The 11,022-nt window shown below is 34.4% G+C and overlaps 1 long non-coding RNA gene across 1 annotated transcript; it reads right to left on the reverse strand.

The window, feature by feature from the left end:
* Positions 1 to 582: 582 nt before the first annotated feature.
* LOC144958162 (uncharacterized) lies at positions 583 to 7,645 on the reverse strand. Its single transcript, XR_013642375.1, has 3 exons — positions 7,561 to 7,645; positions 3,051 to 3,195; positions 583 to 1,543 (listed from the first exon to the last, which is right to left on the reverse strand). It is a non-coding gene; the product is annotated as an uncharacterized LOC144958162 (long non-coding RNA).
* Positions 7,646 to 11,022: the final 3,377 nt, after the last annotated feature.

Genomic DNA, 11,022 nt, shown 5'->3' on the forward strand with positions numbered 1-11,022 from the left:
CTACTGAATCCAATTCCTTTGATAGTTTGCGGGGTATTCATTTTTACCACCCAGAAACATTATAAATTTACAGTAATCCACAACATAACGTTTTGAGGACTATTTTTCAGGCAGCGGCGTCGCGTGGACACAAAGCAGAATTCTCTAATGAAAAACAAATTCGAAATATTCTTGTAAAGATATAACAACACAATTTTATTTATCAATCATCTTATGGGGTACATGATCACATATTACACAGACACACACACCACGCACACACACACACACACACACACAAACACACACACACACACATATATATATATATAGATAGAATGCTCTTGGCCAAGGAGTTCACAACATTGCCATCCGGAAGTATAACGGACCAACACACAAACTCTGTGTAACCATGAACTTTTATAGTCTGGTTAATACAGTTTAGTGAGAACAACTCACAAACGCGGATGGCAAAAACAATAACAAAGGCCTGAGTGATGTCATCTGCATACTATATATATATATATATATATATATATATATATATATATATATATATATATATATATTTATATATATATAATATTTCAAGTATAATAGGATTCAATAGTCTTACCGTCACTTCCTTCCTAATGACGTATGGTAACTTAGTAACACTGGCTCTAAACTATCGGAACAATGGCGGACGCCGTATGAAATATTTATCCGGCCAGCTTAAAAGCGTATCCAGAGGGGAAAAAAACCCATCAATTTGATCATGTTTTGACTTTTACACATTCTGATCACAAGGCATATGAAAAGGGAATGAAAAGTTCTCGCCAGCATGAAGAATAAAAAGTAAAGATTTTCTTTGTTTAGAACCAAGATGGCCGCCGTTGCCGGGCGCGTGACATCAGACTACTGAATCCAATTATGATCAACATCTACAATATTGTTTCGAGCATTCGCTCTCATCAGGAAGTTTAACTTCCTGATGAGAGCCAATGCTGGAAACAATATTGTAGATGTTGATCATGATTATACTTGAAATATTTGATAAACAGCTCCTTTTCTCAAAAAGTTGAGCACTATTATTTCATGGTTTTTGTTTTTATAATATATATATGTCACATGTATATAAGGAGAAAAACATTATAAATCTGATATTATGATTTGACTTTTATACATTCTGATCACATGACACGTGAAAAAGTTCTAGCCAGCATGAAGAATAAATAAAAAGTACCGATTATCTTTGTTTAGAACCAAGCTCCTGGTTGCTGGGCGGACGTGACATCAGACTATTGAATCCTATTAATTGCACACACACACACAGTTGTTGTTGTTGTTTTTTTTGTTTATTTCCCCTGGCCACCGATGACCTGGCCTATAGTGTTCATGGCTGACTGGACAGCGCATCCGCCCTCGCAAGTAACGATGCAACCGTCGTACTGGGCGGAGCATTCCGCTTTGAAGATGATGTTGTCACCTGCTTGAGCGTTACATTCATCAAATGCTGGTGTACACTGGCCGTCACAGGCATCTTCGCAAGCACAGACTGCAGTGCAACCGGCAACACATTGGCCTGTCCAAAAAAAATAATTAATATATATATATATATTTATATATATATATATATAATATTAACATTGATGTAAAATACTCACAACATCCGGCAGCCTGATTTAAAGTACGGCCTGTCAAAAAAAACAAACAAAAAAATACAAATATATATATATATATATATATATATATATAATATATATAATATTAACATTGATGTTATGCGTTGAGGTAAAATACTCACAACATCCGGCAGCCCGATTTAAAGTACCAACACACAAAACTATGTGTAATTCTGAACGTTTAAGGACTGATTGGTATAATTTAGTGAGAATTAATCCCCAAAATGTCTGTTTAAAAACAATATCATCAAGCTGAGTGACGTCAATTTCGTCCTATCTATTACTGCTATGGGCTTAGTTATACTATTCAAAGTATCCACCAGCCGAATGTAACGTGCCAACACACAAAACTATGTGTATCCTAAAAAGTTTACAATCTGATTAATACGAATTGTTGAGAACTACTCATACAAATGGCTAATATCAATAACAATGAGATGAGTGACGTCAATTTCATTCTTTCTATAGATCGTTTTAGTCTCAAATTCAACTCGCAACATTCTGTGAATAGATCAGGACAAAATTTTAAAAACAAAATCCATATTTTTACATGACATATATACGTTTCATTGTCTCTTGACTTCTAGGAAGAAGAATTAAGAATATATGGATCAGCCAAATTTACGACATTCAGCCCTCTAATCATTGGCAAGAGAGTGTGCAGGTTAACAAATCGTAACTTTCCCCGAATATGTATTCGAATGATGATGATGATGATGATAATAATGATAATGATGATGTGATGATGATGATGACGACGACGACGATGATGATGATGATGACAATAATAAAAGTGATAATAGTAATAATAATAATGGTAATAATAATAATAATAATAATAATAATAATAATAATAGTAATAATAATAACAATAATAATAATAGTAATAATGATAATAATAATGATGATGATGATGATGATGATGATGATATTAATAATAATAATAACACTAATAATAATAATAATAATAATAATAATAATAATAATAATGATAATAATAATAATAATAATAATAATAATAATAAGAAGAAGAAGAATAACAACAATAATAATAATAATAATAATAATAATAATAATAATAACAATAATAATAATAATAATAATAATAATAATAATAATAATAATAATAATAACAATAATAATAACATTAATAATAATAATAATAATAACAATTAATAATAATAATAACATTAATAATAATAACAATAATAAATAATAATAATAATAATAATAATAATAATAATATAATAATAATAATAATAATAATAAGATAATAATAATAATAATAATATAATAATAATAATAATAATAAAAATAATAATAATAATAATAATAATAATAATAATAATAATAATAATCCGTGTGTTATATGTTGCGATAAGAAGTAAAAAAAAAATGTTTACACACCGTGTGCAATGCCGCATACAGCTCCAAGAACCAACGCCCCATCACAGTCGTGTCTTGGCAATGTTACAAGCCCCAAGACACTGGTCTGAGCAGACACTGCTTGTTGCTACAGCAACCATCATGGAGAAGGCAACGATAACGAGGGCTGCGTGAAAGATAAAAGCACAGGTTTAAGATAGATTCATAGGCTTTATGAAATGGTAAAGGATTCACTATTTTTTATATGTGCTGTATTCTAACCTTAAGCTTTTATATAGCGCAATATTTACTAAGCGTGCTTAAAGCACTTTACAAAGGGTCCCTGACCAACAGCAACACGTAACCAGTAGAACAAGACATGACGCCTGTTAGGCGATATTACATTTTTTTCGGACATAGACAACGCTGTTAACGGCCAGGTACTAATTTTACATCTGAGTACGGTGAGAGAATGTGAGTAAAGAGCCTTTTCTAAGGACTCAACTATGCACCGAGCGAGGCTCGAACCCAGGACCTTCCGATCCGAAAGCGAGTGTTATACCATAATATCACATAGTACCTGCATGAAAATTATACATGTTCTTATATACAAGTATAGCACTGTACGCTCAATGTACGGTGTTTGATCTAGTCGATCAACTCAAAATTCTCCATTTCTATTGCTTAAATAGACAATACACATCGTTCGACGTCATAATAGGGATGTCATCCACAGAGCATTTTCTTTGGAGACTTGGAGATTTTTACTACAATTAATATCTTATTTATATCATTCACTTATCGTATAATTCTTTCCCAATTGTAACATTGGAAATGGTTTATATACATTTTAAGAAATTGATTGTATTCAAAATGATGAGAGGAACTACTAACAGGTAGCAATTCAATGAAAGCACTCCACCTCATTGTCACACTCGTTAACCGTCATGACACGAGACCGAAGGGCTAGAGCTCAGGTGGTCACTGGTTCGGATAAGTAAGTAAGTAAGTAAGTAAGTAAGTAAGTAAGTAAGTAAGTAAGTAAGTGAGTAACCGGAAAGTTGATACTCAACTAAACCTTCTGAAATGATGGCATCTGTTTTCGAAAGGATTTGACGAAACAAATTTAATTTTTCAATAAAATCAACACGATCTCATAATACACTCGCAAATCATCTACCTTTATGTCAATTGTAATCATAATGCAATTTTAACTCACATATTATACGTTTAAGATCCTGAAGATCAAACGAAATCAAGAGCTTGTTTTACCATTCGTATCGTATCGTATCATCAAAGAGCTAATTGGCTTTAAAAAAAAGACATTTAAATGCTCTGTCTAACTTTCATGCATGGATGACATTTTACAAAGTTATATAAACAACATTAATTTGTTCTTTGATAATTTTGGTATCTTTTTTTTTACATATCACTATTGCAAATTATGAAATATCTACCTCACAAATAAGTGTAATAGTCGAATTTCGCAGTATAATTTTCGCTATCAACATTCGTTTGACATATATCTACTTTTATACATTCGATAGTTTCAATTAATTGATATATATAATGTTAGTATATTTCCTATGTCATGGTACAATATTCATCAAATTCAAATATTAAGTTGGTAAATTATTTATCAATGGCATGCTTAAAATATTAATTTAATTATAATTTTGTCTTAAACTTTAGATTATTTCAAATTACCACAGTTATTTGAGGGTATTTTTTTTTCTTTATAGACTTGAACTTATAAAATTGAAAGGTCTCCATATGGCTTGTTAGAGAATAAGTAAAACACTTTAAATCCCTAGACCACGATAAAACCATGACATTTTCCCTTCATTGTTGGAATATTTCATGACTGCTTTAGGAGTTCTAGTTGCATGTAACCATTAGATATTACTCTGTGGTTGTTATCTTGATGTATGAAATTGACACACAAAAACAAAGCGGTTCATTGTGTCTAAATGGTCGTGTCCTCTCTTTTATACTCTAGACTAACAAGTATTGAACAAAAATGCATATAAATAATAATAATAATGCTGAAAACTTATATAGCGCTATAACTCCGAGACACCAGACTCTAAGCGCTTAAATTACAAATTACTTTGGCTGAAACATACTCATTCACACACACAAGCACACACACACACACACACACACACACATACACACACACAACACAACACACAACACAAACCAAACCTCTCTTGCTTCTCATACCATCTACTAAAATCGAAACAAATATGTTTTAAGCGAACGTTTAAAAATAGACAAAGATTCTTTTTCACGAATGCTCTGCGGTAAGGCGTTCCAAATAGAGGGTCCGAAATGAGAAAAGGATCTCATTCCAGCATTTTTCCGAATTCGAGGGACAACTAGTTTTGTGGAATCACTGGCCGAACGTAAGGGGCGGGGTTTTGAATATCTTTCAATTAGTTCTGAAAGGTAGGAAGGGGCAGTACCTTCAAGACAACGATACACTAAAACACAAGCTTTGAATTTAATTCTTTTCTCAACAGGCAGCCAATGCAGGTCATGAAGTAGAGGTCCGGCAGAGTCGCACCTACGCTTCATAAATACTAGTCTGGCAGCGCTGTTTTGGACAATCTGAAGACGTTTCAGATTGTATTGCGAAACGCCAAACAACAGAGCATTACAATAATCCAATTTCGATAGTACGAGGGACACAACCAGGTGCTTGGTCACATCCTCAGATATGAACCGTCTAATGGAAGCAATCTTTTTTAGTTGGAAAAAGAGAGATCTAACCAAATTATTAACCTGATGCTCCATCGACAGTCCAGAGTCTAAGAATGTGCCAAGGTTTTTCACTTTGTCAACAATTTGAATAGAGGCATCCCCAACTTCAAATCTGTAACATATGTAACATATAACAGCTTAAAAAAATAAGTTATCCTCCACATCGAACTTTTAGTCTAAAAACCCTTCTTCAGCCAACAAAGTCATGACTTTCCGCCATCTTTTATCCTGACCGGATCTGCAGATGTATTTTAACTCCGTCAATCAAGATCTTATATTAAATATTACCGTTTACACCGTGTTTGTAATTGGCTGAAGAATGTTTATTTTATCCCGAAACGTTCAAAGTCAAATAACTATTTTATTCTTTTTTTTTCGGCTATTATATTCATTTTTGTTTAATTCTCTCCTTACCAGCCATTTTCAGGATTTTCCCCAAAACTTTACACACAACTAACACAAACATAGATTTTTTTTATCACGCAAATACAATAGCAGCAAGTTCATACGATACATAATTTCTTTAGCAAAACATATCTACTCTTAAACACATTTTTCATTTTCTTAAAATTTTGTGATGTGCAGGAGAAATTTGAATAAGAAAAATGTTGGCTGTATCGTAACGAATGTGACGATTTTCCTATATAATGAGAGGGTTAATTCTCATTACGGCCCACAACATCTAAATGCTTATTATTCACTTTATACTCTACACTGTGTTCTTAGAGGAATTCTTAATAACCTTTCAAAACACTTTTTTCACCAATGACTTTAACTCACTCAACCCTAACACCGACTATATCTGTAGTTTACCCGGGTTACTTTTACCCCATGCCTATTAATTACATTTTTCTGAGAAAACTATAAGCGTATCTAGTATCAACGCTAATGTTTTTAAATTTTACATGTTAATGATAGTTGAATAAAACTCTATGTACATGCTCATTTTTAATATATTTTTTTCCAACTTTGAAAAGTAGCAAAAATCTCTAGGGTTGAGTGAGTTCATACAAAACATAACATAACATAACATAACATAACATAACATAACATAACATAACATAACATAACATAACATAACATGGCTAAATACTTCATTTAGCATTGTATCATTTAGACTCCTTTTCATGTGAAGAATACACAGTGATCTCTCTGTAACATAATAAATAAATATTTAAACCATGAGTGAGAAAATAGTACTGGCCATATGGGAATCTTAGATAATTCAACTCTCGGGAGATCAAAGTTTTAAAATTATCCTAAGAACATGCATTCTTTTTCTTTTAATCTAATATTATTCAGCAAGTGAATGATAAGAAACATTGGTGGTTTTTGTCTAACATTAGTATTTCATTTGGATAAGTACAGTTTAAATTTATCTCTTCTCGTAAATGTTACAGGAGATAAAGTGATGACTAGTGATGAATCAATATTATCAATTCTGTGAATCAATCTATAAATTTCCTTCAAATCACCAAGATTTCTGTACTTAAACTAATTCCTTCAGAGCCATAAGGCCCATAGAGACGGAATTTGTCCCGATTTCTGAAACGGATAATAACAATTTCTACTTTCCTTTGGATATGACGCTAGTCTATTGCAAAGTACTCTCTGTCATATCTAACAGACCCAGCTACCCAATCACTGCTGGGTAAACAGGTGGCTTATCAAGACATCTCGACTGCAAAGTCGAGCTCTGCCCCCTTTACGTGTAAAACGAGTGCTCTACCAACTGAATTATCGCTACTCTCATTTTAGACTATTTAATAACTGAAAAATAACTCACTCTGCTTCATCGTGTAAAAGTTACAGTTGATTTGTTTACCAACAAAATAAGAGTAAAATTATAAGTAGATACTATTGAAGACACAAGCACACAAAATGAATGTTCAGATTCTTGCTCTCTGCTTTATATGCTATGTGTACATCATGATAATGGTCACTGGTCATCGAAATCCTTCAATATCTTTTTGTAATCGGATACCAGTGCTGCGTTGGTGAATACAGACACAATACTGTAAATAATCATTAACCAGTTAATCGCCGACCTCTGGAAAGACACGTATCAAAAACTTTGGCCAGCAAAGTCGTCCTTCGTATATCTATCGATTTACATACATGACTCTCATCTTAGCAAAAACTCTCAAACCTGGGACCTCGCGAGGTTGTTTGATAAAGTCTCATAAAGCAGTTTGAGAGTTTTTGTCAAGATGAGGGTCATTTAAATCGATTGATATTTAAAGGACGAGTTTCCTGGCCAAATTTTTTGGAATACGGCAGTTAACTGGTTAATCTGGTTTAGCAGTAATCGGTGAGTGACAAAAAAAAAAAAAAGTAACACATGTGTGAGAAAATGGAATGAGACACTGTTATCATAATATTATCATTTCATCCCATTACTAAAAATCGCTCTGTCATAGTAATCTTTGGATCATGCACGGTATGATGGGTAATTTCTAACTCCGCAAAATTTTAATTCGCAATATGTTGCAATTAAATGAGCGCCTTTGTTGCATGAATAATATGTAAAGGGAGCTAAATTAAAAGAGAATTGGCTCAAGACAAAAATTAAATGATCATCAGGTAATTTGAAGATCTCAGGTTCGATCCTTATCCCAGTCGAGGCATGCTGATTTTTTGGGATGGTTTTATTCTTGTATTTTTCTCTCTGATTTGTCTGGTATGGGGGTCCGATAGTTCAGTTCGTAGAATACACGCTTAACAAGCAAATGGTCTGCGAACGAAAGATCTTTTCCTGACCCCCTGTCCACCCAGCAGTGATTAGTAGCGGGCTCTGTAAGATCTAATGGAAAGTACTTGACGATAGACTAGCGTCCTATCTAAAGGCTAGCAAGCACTTGCCATTCCATAATTTATGCTATAGAAACCAGGGTAAACTCCGATTCCAGCAAGCACTTGCTATTCCCTAATTTATGCTATAGAAACCGGGGTAAACTCCGAATCCATGTACCTAGTGGCTCTGAAGGAGGACTATTCCAAATAAAAATATATACTATAAACCCTCTCTTCTAAAGGGGCCCATTGGTGGACATAGCCTCCCAAACAGTCCGGCAGAATTCCATTATGGCTTATGTCTGTGGCAAGCGTCTTTTCTCTGTCTTGTTTCTCTCCATCAAGTCTAATATGTCTTGAAACCACTCCCTATCTGGCCTTCCACTGCTCCGCTTGCCCTTGAAGGCACCCTTGTGCGAAGCTTTTCCATTGAAATGTGTCTTTTGATGTGGCCAAAGTAGGACAGCTTCAATTTCTTGATGGTTATATATTTGCGATCAAAAGAAAGTATACACATTTAAAATCGTCGTTATTTTTTATCCGTTGGCGTCGGCTAATGATTTTCCACGGAGTTGTTTACCATTAGCCTTTCTGTGTACCGATAGTTGATGCTTTTGTTTTTGACCTGAAATTCGCTCACCACGTCGCGCACGTGCTAAAACGACATTTTCGTCCCTTACTCTGGACAGAAAGTGTGTTGATCAATTTTTTTGCCATATACATTTGATGGAATCTGTCCTTTCGAAATACTCACATCTTTAAAGCATGATTAAACAGAAAAATGTGTTCAATGCAAATAGTAAAACACTTGGAAGCCGCACTTGTCCTGACAGGTGATCAGGCGGTCTGAGGATTGATTTTTAGGATAATTTTTAAAAATTGTATTTTTCTTCTTGTTCTTTCTGGCACTGTTTTATGAACACCTTTTTATATTTTATAATGCGGTGTTTTGCTATTGTTTTACAATTAATGAAAAAATATTTTTTGATTAAGACAAATTGATTCAGAGGGTCATACAAACTTTTGCAGCTGTGCATTGAGGGACACTAGGGAAAAACAAGCGCTACTTATTAAAAATCTGACTATAATTATTGTTCTACTATCTTGGGTATGGTATCAAAAGTCTTAGAAATATGGATACTTTCCATAACAGGTAAAAGTTTTGTTGTATGTATGATTTGAAGAAATTGGTTTGGAGTAGCTGTTTAAATTTTTCTTTTTTTTTCTTTTGGTATCTGGTTCATCCCAGTAAGGTACCGTTTTTAGGCGATAGGTCTCTTATTTCTTTTAAGATCTTTTTAGGCGGCTATGTGGTCTTGTGCTATGACGTCGCTTTCGGATCGGAAAGTCCTGGGTTTGAGCCTCGCTCGGTGCATAGTTGATTCGTTGAAAAAGGCTCTTTACTCGCATTTTCTCACCGTACTCGGTGACAGCGCTGTCTCTGTCCGAAAAAATGTAATATCGCCAATTAGGCGTCTTGTCACGTCCAACATGTTAAGTGTTGCTATTGTCCAGTGAGCCCTTGTAAAGCGCTTTGAGCACGTTTCGTGAATATTGCGCTAATGTAAAAGCTCAATTTTGTTCTCTTTAGATAATAAAAAGATTTGAATATGTGTGTGACCCGCAGCCTCAAAACGGTATTATGTTATGATAAACCAGACATCAAAAACTGTTTTGGGACCCATACCCTCAAAACGGTTATTATGTCTTGGTAGACCCGAAGCCAATCTAGTAATCTTAAGGCTCAGAGAATTGTGCTGAGAATTGTGTGATTCAGTCTTTAAAACTCGAGGAGTATAGCTGCTCTCTCCACCCATGTTGTTAATTGTTTCCATTGGTCACTGTCCTGGGCCAGCGTTTTGAGACTGTCAAGATCTTGTTGTCACTTTAATACGGTTCGATCTTCAATGAGGGTGAACTCGATAGAGTTTAATTCGGCCTCAACTGAATTCAGAAATTTCTGATATGTAGAGAGATCCTGGTTCAGGTAGGTACCATTGATGTTGGTCGTCTCCCTACATATTTGTAGGAAATATTCTGTCATTGCAGTTTGGGCTGGGATGTTGGGAAGTCAAGTGGAGCTGTATAGTATAAAATGTCCAGAAATCAAAATTCTAGTGTCTGATAATTTTAAAAAATCGATTCTTTCAAAAAAAAACATGAAAACTTAACCCATTTCTTATAAGTAACCAGGCGGTCCGGATAGCTCAGTTGATAGAACACTCGATTCACACGCAAAGGGAGCAAGATCAATCCCGGATGCAGTCAAGATTTTTCTGACCCCCCCCCCCCTCCTCCCCTGTCCACCCAAAGTGAATGGATAGCTGAGGCTGTTAGATTTGGCGGAAAGTACGTTGCGAGAGATTATCGTCCTATCCAAAGGATAGCAGCAATTGCTACTATTGTCCGTTTCACGCTATAGAAACCGGGATAAACTCTGGCTCCATGGGCCGAA

The sequence above is a fragment of the Berghia stephanieae genome, chromosome 12 (assembly GCF_034508935.2).
Source record: "Berghia stephanieae isolate SIO BIC M18660-M18661 chromosome 12, UCSD_Bste_1.3, whole genome shotgun sequence".
Taxonomy (NCBI): domain Eukaryota; kingdom Metazoa; phylum Mollusca; class Gastropoda; order Nudibranchia; family Aeolidiidae; genus Berghia; species Berghia stephanieae.